This window comes from Hemitrygon akajei, chromosome 4 (assembly GCF_048418815.1).
Source record: "Hemitrygon akajei chromosome 4, sHemAka1.3, whole genome shotgun sequence".
Classification (NCBI taxonomy): Eukaryota; Metazoa; Chordata; class Chondrichthyes; order Myliobatiformes; family Dasyatidae; genus Hemitrygon; species Hemitrygon akajei.
The window spans coordinates 91,566,397-91,577,303 of NC_133127.1; the positions used below are offsets into that span (position 1 = coordinate 91,566,397).

At 39.0% G+C, this 10,907-nt stretch overlaps 1 long non-coding RNA gene across 2 annotated transcripts; it reads right to left on the reverse strand.

The window, feature by feature from the left end:
* Positions 1-3,882: 3,882 nt before the first annotated feature.
* Positions 3,883-6,675, reverse strand: LOC140725934 (uncharacterized). Of its 2 annotated transcripts, none has more exons than XR_012098532.1 (3): positions 6,303-6,675; positions 4,954-5,052; positions 3,883-4,373 (listed from the first exon to the last, which is right to left on the reverse strand). It is a non-coding gene; the product is annotated as an uncharacterized lncRNA (long non-coding RNA). The 2 variants fall into 2 exon arrangements; XR_012098533.1 differs by lacking the exon at positions 6,303-6,675 and adding an exon at positions 5,987-6,159.
* Positions 6,676-10,907: the final 4,232 nt, after the last annotated feature.

The window sequence follows — 10,907 nt, forward strand, 5'->3', positions numbered from 1 at the left end:
CCTGGTCTGTGGATACGTCACACAGGTGATGTGAAAAAATAAACACAGGCAGCTTCAGGCCTCATGTCAAACAGTCTGCACTGTGACCCTTGTGAAAAAACAAAACAACACCATTCCTGTTTATGTTGCAAAATATGCAATTAAAGAAAAGCAGTAACTGCAAAATCATGTGTTTTAGTCACCAGGTCCTGCTCAGCAATGATCATTTTAACTTTTCCCCCTTTAAATTGTCTGTGGTGCAACAGAGTAAGATTTAAACAATACAACACTGTCACTCACTCAGTCTTCAGGTGTCCTAGAAATGATCCAACTGACAAAATTCCTGTCTGAAATAGAAAACATTATTCTTTATTTAAATGACAGCACTACATTTATTTTCATTTCTAAGGACAAATGATTACTTTTCTCAGATGGCTTAATTGAACTTTTGGTGGAAAAGAATACCTTAAGAGTTTACAGGTTTCTTTCCTTCACCGTAACAGATGTTCTCCAACCTCGAACCTACATTCACCAGAAGAAAAGGTAACAAAAGGTAAACTTGTTTAGCCCCTTCCCTCATCCCATTCCTCCAGTCCTGCTGTGTGGTCATAATAAGTGATTTTTATATAAATATAAGGAAGAAAGGTGAGTGAGTTCTCCCCCCAAAAGCTGTTTAGCAAGGGGGGTGTGCCTTTGAGTAAAGAAACAGATCAAAGGAGTGCACTAACTGAACTTGTAGCCTGTCAAGAGAAGATCAAGCCCTAATTTCAGAAGAAAGATTTGCAGTGAGAAGGCTTGTGGTCAATAGGTAGCTGACCTAGAGACCCTAAACCGAGAGGCTTGATTCATGGTCTGAATTATCTTGATTATAGCACCCCATCAGATTCCAAGCTTTTCTGTTAATCAGGGGGCAGTAAACAGACAAAACTTTAAAAGGATGATGCACTTAAGCAATCTGAGAAAGTTAATGATTTTTGCTTAAAAACCTACAATTCTTATATAGTTGCTGTTGACTTTAAAAGTAATGTAAGAACATTCAGCACCTGTTTTATGAATTTAAAGGCTTCTATTTCTGGCTTTAGGATTCTTACAGCCACGCACTTGACTGTATACCACGGATCAAATGAGTTGGTACTTTTATTCAGGCCAATAGTTTTTATGAAAATGCTAATTTCTCTTATCTTAATTTTTAGGCATTTCACTCTTTCTCACTTTCCCCCAATATTACTCGGATGAATAAAATTATATTTGAAAAGATGAGTTAAAAAGAAAATCAGCAAAAATACAATACAAATACAAAATAAAATCAGCAATATACAATTGTATCTGAGAGAGATATACAGGACATTTTGCCTGAGAGCTTTCCTCATATCTTTATAGAATAATGTTGTTAATTTCCTTCTGTCTCCCATCAATTTACAGAAAGGTGAGTGATAATCAAAGGGAAAATTTTCTTGTCCTGATGCAGCAATATGGGAAAATCTCGCCACTGGCTTGCTTGTCTTGCTGACAAAGGGGGAGGATAAAGGGTGCAGTGTACAGCAATAACTCAGATTGCTTTGTTGTTTTTGACTACAAAGCATTCAACACTACAGAGCACCTTCAGTTTCTGCTGCTGCGTCAGAAAGGTCTCTAAGGGGAACCGATAAGAGATAGCAAGCAAATTAAATGACAAGTTAATCAGCTTGTCGGCTTCAAATAGTAAAAATTATTAACAGCTGGTATTTACTGTAGGGCAAGTACAGATTTATTATTCTATTGAACAAAAATTTTATTAGTATAGGTAAGCTGAGTTCTCTGTTCTTGGCAATTTACTTGCAAGTGTTTTGTCACCATGTGAGGAAACATCATTGGTGCACTGTTGATTGTATAAATTAATAGATTTATTATTCAACCTATCGAATGTTGAAAGGCCTATATAGAGTGGTGGTGGACAGGATGTTTCCTCTACTAGGGGAGTCTAGGATCAGAGGGCACAACCTCAGAATAGAGGGATGTCCATTTAGAACGGAGATGAGGAGGATTTTTTTTGAGCCAGAGGGTGGTGAATCTGTGGAAGGTGTTGCCACAGGAGGCTGTGGAGGCCAGGTCATTGGATGTATTTAAAGTGGAGGTTGATAGATTCTTGATGTTAGGGTTTGGATGGTTGAGAATGGGTTTGAGAGGGAAATGGATCAGCCATGATCAAATGGTGGAGTAGACTCGATGGGCCAAATTGCCTAATTCTGATCCAATGTCTGATGGACATACGATCAACATAAATGTGTAGACTAACCCTATGTTAAATAGCATCTGTAACTTTAAAACAGTTCCCAAATTTGCAGCAGCATCAGCCTTTTCTTCTTGCCATAGTACCACTGAGAAAGTGAGTCTTCAATACAGAAACCCTTAATACAATTTACAGTGCTCTAAGTAAATATAAACACAATTAACCAGTTTTTCAACATCACGGTCTGTATCTGCTAATAACATGCTGGATAGTTAAAGAATGGGCACATGAACTCTGGTGAGCATAGTTTCCTCAATTCTAACCCTTAAAAGCAACAACTTTGCTCCAGCAGAGATCTCTCCTGAATAATCATTAATGTCTTGAACTGCTTTTGGCTGCAGATGGACATTGTTCGCATCATCAATCATTCCCAAATCTACATTGTCCATTTTTAGAGAACCTTCAACTTAATAATGCCGAGGTTGTGCTCTCTTCTCGCTGCTACCATCAGGTAAAAGGTACAATAACCTCAGGACCCGCACCAGTAGGTTCAAGAACAGCTACTACCTCTCAACCACCAGGCTCTTGAATAAAAGGGAATAACTACACTCACTTGCCCCAGCACTGCAATGTTCCCACAACCAGGGACCTTTAAGGACTCTTTATCTCATGTTCTTGATATTTATTGCTATTTATTTGTATTTGTATTTGCACATTTTGTTGTCTTCTGCACTCTGGCTGATCTTTCATTGACACTGTTATAGTTACTATTCTACAGATTTGCTGAGCATGCCCACAAGAAAATAAATCTCAGGGTTGGTTATAAATGGTGACATATATATATATATATATATATATCTTGATAATAGAACTTACTTTGAACTTTGATCTATTCACAGAAAGGTAATCACACAAAATCATATTGTGAGATATTGGACCAAATGATCAGAAGTTAACTTGAAGTGGCAGACAAAAAGCTCTGAGATGGGAAAAATAGGAACAGGGAAAGTTTTAGAGGAAATTTTCAAAATCTACGTATCTTAAATCAAAGGTACAACCACCAGTGGTAGAAATAACTGAAGCTGAAGTGGTTCAAGGGATCAGAAATTGAGAAGTGCAGAAATTAATAGAATTGGGTGAAAATGCAGAGCAATGGACAGATGCAGAGCACCTGTGTAGTTTAAAAGATGAAGACCCTTTGTTCTGCCCTCATTTACTGTAGTTCTTCATTTCCATGAGACCGGGGTGGGTCTCATCAAAGTGAGGTGCTTAGTGAGAGCACAACGAAGACAGAAGAACAACCTGAAAATATTGCATCACTTGCTCTATGATCTGGCCTCTCTAGCACTTATACAAACTACAATAACTCTGACAAGGCCACACTGTTTCAATTCCCTCTAGTACTGTAACTACTGACTGCAACCAGTGCACCAGTATATTTAATGACCTTCATAAACATATAACATGCTCTTATATGTCAGCACGAAAGACAAAATGTTACCTTCAGTTGCTCCTACCCCTCAACCTCCACCACTACTCTGGTTGTCTAGTTGCTATGTTCATCAAAGGAGAAAGTAACCGATATCCCGATTGTCCCAGGTTACGTGCTGTTGTGTTGATAATGTCAATGAATGCTGTGCTGAGTTTAATAATAAATAATAATAATAAGTACTTTATTGATCCTGAGAGGAACATTCTTTTGTCACAGCAGCAACATTTAAAAACAGACAGCAGTGAGCTGATTTAACTAATAATAAAGTACAGAATAATAATTTACCAATGTGCAATAATAATTTCTGAGATAATAAAACAGAGACTGTTGTACTATGATGCATGTTCTCCTGTCACACAGAGATGAATATTGTGTATGCTTATTGCATTTAGTAGGAAAGATTTTCTGTAACGATCCTTGTGACAGCAGAGCTGAATGAGTCTGTTCAAAAGGGGGCTCCGCTGCTTATTCAATAGGTCATGGAGAGGATGTGCCAGATTGTCCATAATGGATAACAGTTTGTTTAGTGACCTCCTCTCCACCACTAACTCACAAGATTCCGGGTTGTAGCCAAGGACGATCCAGTCTTTTTGATGAGTTCATTTAGCCTGTTTGCATCACCAACACCAATGCAGCTCCCCCAGCATAAAGCAACACACTCTGTGACTGGTGGTCCTCTTGATCCTTGTTGATCTGGCAAGCAAAAAAAATGGTACAAGGATCATCTTAGTATCCTCATTCTCATGAGCACCATGTTTTTGTCTACATAGCAGAGTGAAACTCCTGAGAGCTTCATCAGGTGACCTCAAGTATTAAGTAGTCCAGGTTGTGGTGTTCTGGCAGTATTACTGACCAATGTTCCTATCTGTTAAGGCTCTATTTTAAAAAAGTAGCCCTGGGTGAATATATACCCAACTTACACGTATTTGTGCATCAACAGGGAACACAAATAGATTCACTAATGCATTACCCACAGGTATAATATGTTATATGATGGCATTTCTATGAATTCAGAATCATGACATTTCTTTACAACAGCTTCAAGCTTCAACTTCCAAACCAAACCCATAGGCTAGGGGCTTGTAACTGGTGTGGTTCCCAGTTTAATTATTTTATTAAGGCTATTTCCTTTGGACAGAAGTGTTGAAAATCTATTTTAAAAAAATTAAGCAGGATTTTAAATAAATACTTTTCTGCCTTTTCCCTATTCAGCTTTAGCACGGCTGAAATTATCTGGAAAAAGTAGCCCTTCTTTACATCCTTTACATTTTACCTTTTAAAATTGTCCACTGGTCATTGGGGTACCGTATTTCTGCAGAATTCTAAAGTAAAAGCTGGAAATGCTGAAAATACTCAACAGGTTTGACTGAATCTGTGGGGAGAAAAGGAGGTAACATTTCAGATCAAAGACCCTTGATTGGAATGGAGGAGGCAAAAGAACAGAGTCATAGAAAGGTACACCACAGAAGCAGGCTCTTCAGCCCATCTAGTCCATGCTGAACCAATTAAACTGTGTATTCCTATTGACCTGCTCCATACTATACCATCCATGTACCAATCCAAACGTCCCCAAACGTTGAAATTGAGCTCGCATGTACTACTTGCACTGGTAGCCCGTTCTATGCTCTCATAACACTCTGACTGAAGAACTTTCCCCTCACGTTCCCCTTAAACTTTTCACCTTTCACCTTTAACCCATGATCTCTAGTTGCAGTCCCTCACAACCTTAGTGGAAGATGCCTGCTTGCATTTACCCTATCTATACTCCTCATAATTTCGTATACCTCTATCAAATCTTCTCTCAATCTTCTATGTTTCAAGAAATAAAGTCCAAATCTATTCAATCTTTCTTTATAAATCAGGTCCTCCATCCTGGCAACATCCTTGTAAATTTTCTCTGTACTCTTTCAATCTTATTTACATCTTTCCTGCAGGTAGGTGACCAAAACTGCACACAATACTCCTGCTGAAGGGACTCGGCCTGAGACATCGACTGTTTACTCTTTTCCATTGACACTGTCTGGCCTGCTGAGTTCCGCCATCACTTTGTCCGTGTTGCTTGGATTTCCAGTGCCTGCATACTTTCTCTTGCTCACAATACTCCAAATTGGGCCTCACCAATGTCTTAACCAGCTTCATCATAACATTATGCTTCTGCTTTACTTGGCACTCATGCTTAACTGCATCAATTCTGGATTATTAATATGTTTTGTTAGTTATGTTTATTCACATCCATTTAAACCGTGATACCACATTATGTAAAATTCAACTCCATATTTAAACAGAATAATTCCTTCTGCACCTACCGTTCTGCCATCTGAACAGGCATTCACTTGAACACCCCAATCCAAATTCTTCGGGACAGTAATGGAATTGCAGTTCTAACTCTGCCTCTTTACCTACTTCCCTCTTTCCATCAGAGTTGAGACAGCTGTTTACGACCCACCGTCTATCCAGCACATGTAAATGTCAATATCCAGTTACCCCTGTGCATATTTTAGTACTTGCTGACTGCCCCCACCCCCCCATGACTCGATCACAGGCCTACTTTTAAGTGAAATGGCAGATGTTGTGGTTTAAGTAAACTGTTAATCATTTATAGACTGAAGAGACTAAGTTTACCTTTGCAGAGATTGATCTTGGCTGGAGTACAAGCCAGCTGTAGCCTATTTATCTTCTGGCTCTTTGTGACCTCTTTGGGTGCCGTGGTGGTGATCCACTTGCAGCGTGGTCAGATTACTTCTCCCTGCGTTCAGATTTCCATCCTGACACTGAGAAACTTGCTGGGAGATCATCCAACTACAATGACCAATGCAACGTAGAAATATCAGCCAAAGTTGTGTCTGAATCAGCAGGGTGGCTGAAAATATCAGTCACAACGTTTCTATAAGCAGAGACCTACGGCTCAGAAAACATCTCAATTCCATACTGTACATCTTCCTGCCCTTTCCTGGTTTGATTTCTTCACCAGAATTGAGCTAATGAACATTAACATTTCGAGAATCTTGTTAAAGCATTTAAATCACCTTCATTTACCTGAAACGATTTACTCCACAGCTAAATCAATGCTATATATAGAGTTTCTCTGCCAAAGGCTCTCAGCCCAAAACATCGACTCTACTCTTTTCCATAGATGCTGCCTGGCCTGCTAAGTTCCTCCAACATTTTGTGTAAGTTGCGCGGAGTTCCAGCATCTTCGGATTTTCTCTTGTTTATAGAGCTTTCTTCATAGCTCAGAACAATGCATTATTTTATTTGTGCAGAAAAAGTAAGGTCTATGATTGAAGATCAGTTATTCTCACAGTGGATAGCAAATGGTATGCACAAATCATAATTTTCCACAAAAAGGTGCTTTTTTTCCCAATTTGACAGCCATGGAGAGGGTATCAGGTATAGTCCTACTGAGCAGAGATGAAAAGACAAGCCATGGAGGGTAGTACCTACGATAGTTACACCTGTAAAGCATTATAAGTCATGCACAAGCGTAATTTATCAATCTTGCTTCCTTATGATATGGGTGGCACGATAGCATAGAGGCTAGCACAATGCTTTACAGTACAGGCAACCCTGGTTCAATTCCCGCTGCTGCCTGTAAGGAGTTTGTACGTTCTCCCCAGGACCACGTGGGTTTCCTATCACAGTCCAAAGACAGTTAATTGGTCATCGTAAATTGTCCTGTGCTTAGCCTCAAATTAAAGTGGGGGATTGATGGGTGACATGACACAAAGAGCCTAGTCTATGCTGTATCACAGTAACTAAATAAATATATACAAACTTCGCACAGAAACTCCTGACCATCCAAATGGCCCAGTCAAAAATGGTAACGTCTTTTAGATATACCTCAGTGTAAGAGGCACATTTAGCTCTCTAGAGAGCAGCAGTCGCTGGCGTTCAGGATTGTGGAGGGTAGTTGAGGAATAAGAGAAATAGAAAAGCAAACCAAAGATTAAAAGATTTGAGTTTCAAACACAAGTTCTTTACAATTTAAACAAAATGAGGGAAGTGTTTGAGGAAAACTTCAATTTGTAATAGCAAGATTCCAATCCCCCAATATTTACAAAATTGCTACATATCCAGCTTTTACTCCAGAGAACCCAATACTGCTGCAAAAAGCCACAACTTTTCTTTGTGACTTAATTATCGTGCCACAGTCTGGCTGAACAAAGAAGCTCTACTGTTATATACTTTGTGATGTCAGTGGGATTACAGATTACTACATTGAAAAATGTAAGCATTTCAGGTTCATATTACACAACACCTGTTGCTAATTTCAACAGCAAAATAATTATTGAAAATCTATCTCATGATTCCCTGATGTGTTGTTAAACAAATGGAACTTAAGTTTCATCAGTAATAAGTCACACTTTCACTTTGAAGTCTAGTTAAGTGGAAAAACCTTGTCAACATTCAGACTAGTTATAAAATGGATATGCCAGACCATCAACGATAATCATTTACTTGCAATAAATATAGTATCCCTAAATATGACCCAGCACCCCCTTCCATGAGACTGTCAACAAAAGTGTCCAAATAAACTTTGCTTTAAAAAAATTCATTCTGTTTTATATCCAGACAAATGCTGAAGCGTACAGGGATATTTTGAAAATCAGGAGAAATTACTTTCCTAAACCCAAACATCACAATGTCAAAAAATTGAGATGGGAAGAAATTTCTCACTCAGTGGGTAATGAATTTTTGGATTCTCTAACTGTGAGGGGTGTAAATACTCATTTGTTGAATGTATTTCAGAAGAGATTGATAGATTTATGGGTTTTAAGAGAATCAATGATATGGGGTTATTGCAGGAAAGTACCAAGGAGAGTCTTACTGACTGGTGGAGGAGACAGAAAAGGCTCAATGGTTTACTCCTGCTTCTACTTGTTCTGTTTATGTCATCACAGTACCTGGATAAAATATGTTCTAGAAAATAGCTGTAAAGTCTGTTCTGCATTTGGTCATCAACGAGCAAAACATCAGCCCAGTCTTGGGCTTAGTCATTTCATCACTATCTCCATTCCACTGTGAAGATTGAAGTACAGCTGTTCAGGTAAAGATTCCCTCAAGCAGGGGGGAGTTAAACAGCTTTTCTTTGATAGTTCTATTACCAGGACTCTAGTAATATCTATGGGTTTTTTTTTGCGAGCCAGAATACTGAGCTCGAGCAGATCACAGAAATGAGCATTCTCTGGTAAATACTCTGATCCTAACTCAACAAGATGCAACTCAGGTAAGAGATGGAATCCTAAATGTAAACATGAAGAATTTTGGGAAAACTCCAGAGAATCTGCTACTCTCAATTGCCATTTCATTCACCTGCCAAAATATCTATCATCTGTTACTCAAGTAGCATCTCCCAAACTGGTGGGTGCTTTGGAATAGTATCTCCAAATCTCTCAATATAGAGAATTACCCAGGATTTTTTATATTTTTCTTTCTATGTCCTTGTGTTTTGTGTCTAATTGCCTTAAATCAGAGGTTCCGAACTTGGTGTCCACAGACCCCACCCCTTGCTTAATAGCCCATGGCATAAAAAGTTTAGGAAGCCCAGTTTTAAATGGAAAATATATCACATTGGAGAGTCTATGCTTACTCTATAAAGGGAAAAGACAGCCCGTCCCTTCTCCGGATTTTAGGCAGGCTTTTGCAACAATCTGGTAATTTTGTGATGATATTCGTTCTCATGCTGCTAGATCAATGGTATGAGCCTCTAGATTCTTAGTTACAGAACCACTAATGGCCATTTGTTTCCCTGTAAGCACATTCTCAAGCAGCATCAAAGACAGGAAAATGGATTTAATTTTTAATTGCCAACTGCATTCAAACTTAAGTTCTTCGATAGAATAAAGGCACAACTATATTAAAAGGTGTCGATGAGTCAAAATCCTTGGTGGACTAATAATCTAAGTGGAAATATCACCTCAAAGGACAAATGAATTAGAAGTGGGAATAGAGGAGGTATGGAGATGGGTTGAAATTCTCCCTTTTTGAAATCCAAGTAGTGGATTTGAAGATTGGATCCAGGCAGGTAGACACTGTCAAAATGATCATACTTGGGAGAAATCCCTAAATATATTTAAAACTCAGCTTCAAATTTAATTTGTGCAATAGTGTTTCTCAGGCTCTGAAAACTGACCAAAGATTCAGAACCCATGTTATGTCTCTGTTCAAATGCTGTTTAATTTTCTTATTAGCCCATCTAAATAAAGCTCAATTAACACTGCTGATACCTCAGATCTCTTTGCCATTTATTGGGAAAAACAACTTTTTCATTCTTGAAAGTTTACAAACTACAAAATCAGCAAGGGGGCCAGATTGGAGGTATTTCTTTAAACATCAGAAGAATAGCATTCCAGCCCCCCTCAACAATTGCAATCTGGTCTCCAGCTACACTGAGGAAAAAGCAGAGTAAAATTCTTAAACAAGATTTCTGAAGAGGCTTACTCTGCAATCCAGCAATTCTAGAAAAGTTATTGAGAAGTATTCCTTGACTGCGTCAGGAACTGGTAATCAAACTGGGGAAGCAGTCCCATGTACCACTGAAGCAGCAGAAATGTCCCTCCTCCCAGAATCACACCTTGCAGAGATTTCTCCATCAAAATTCCTGCCTATCTAACTTGCCTCACCAGCTTGGGGGGGTAGCTTACAGTTAGGAAGGATTAGTGTTGGGAGCATTCAACATTGACTACATGGTCTCAAGGAACCAAATCGAAAACAGGCAAAGCACCTTCTAATAGCCACCTCCTGATGTCATCCAGCCCATGAATTATGCCCAGTCTAGCTCACCCATGCTGATCGAACACTTGGGGGGACATAGTAACAGAGCACAGTCACAAACCTCACGCTGAGCTGGGAGTTACAAAGGCCATCGACAAAGGCGGCTTGTTCTTATCACCACTGGCATAGCTAACTGATGAATCTGAGACATTTGGTAAAAAATAAAACAACTTCACCTCATTTTCACAATCTATCTGTTGCAGATATATTTGTCCATGACAGTATCCAGCATGCAGCCCTTGTAGAAATAAAATTGAGTCTTCACACCATCCATCGTGTTGTGTGCCACTATCAACTTGCTGAATGAAGAAGATTCGGGTCAGATCAATGGCGGGCATCCATGATGCAGTTCCTGCTCACCAAGAGCAAAACTGACTTATATTTAACATTTTATAATTGAATAACTGTTCACCACGCTAGGGGCCAAGATTGGTTCAGTGCGATCCATGGGCA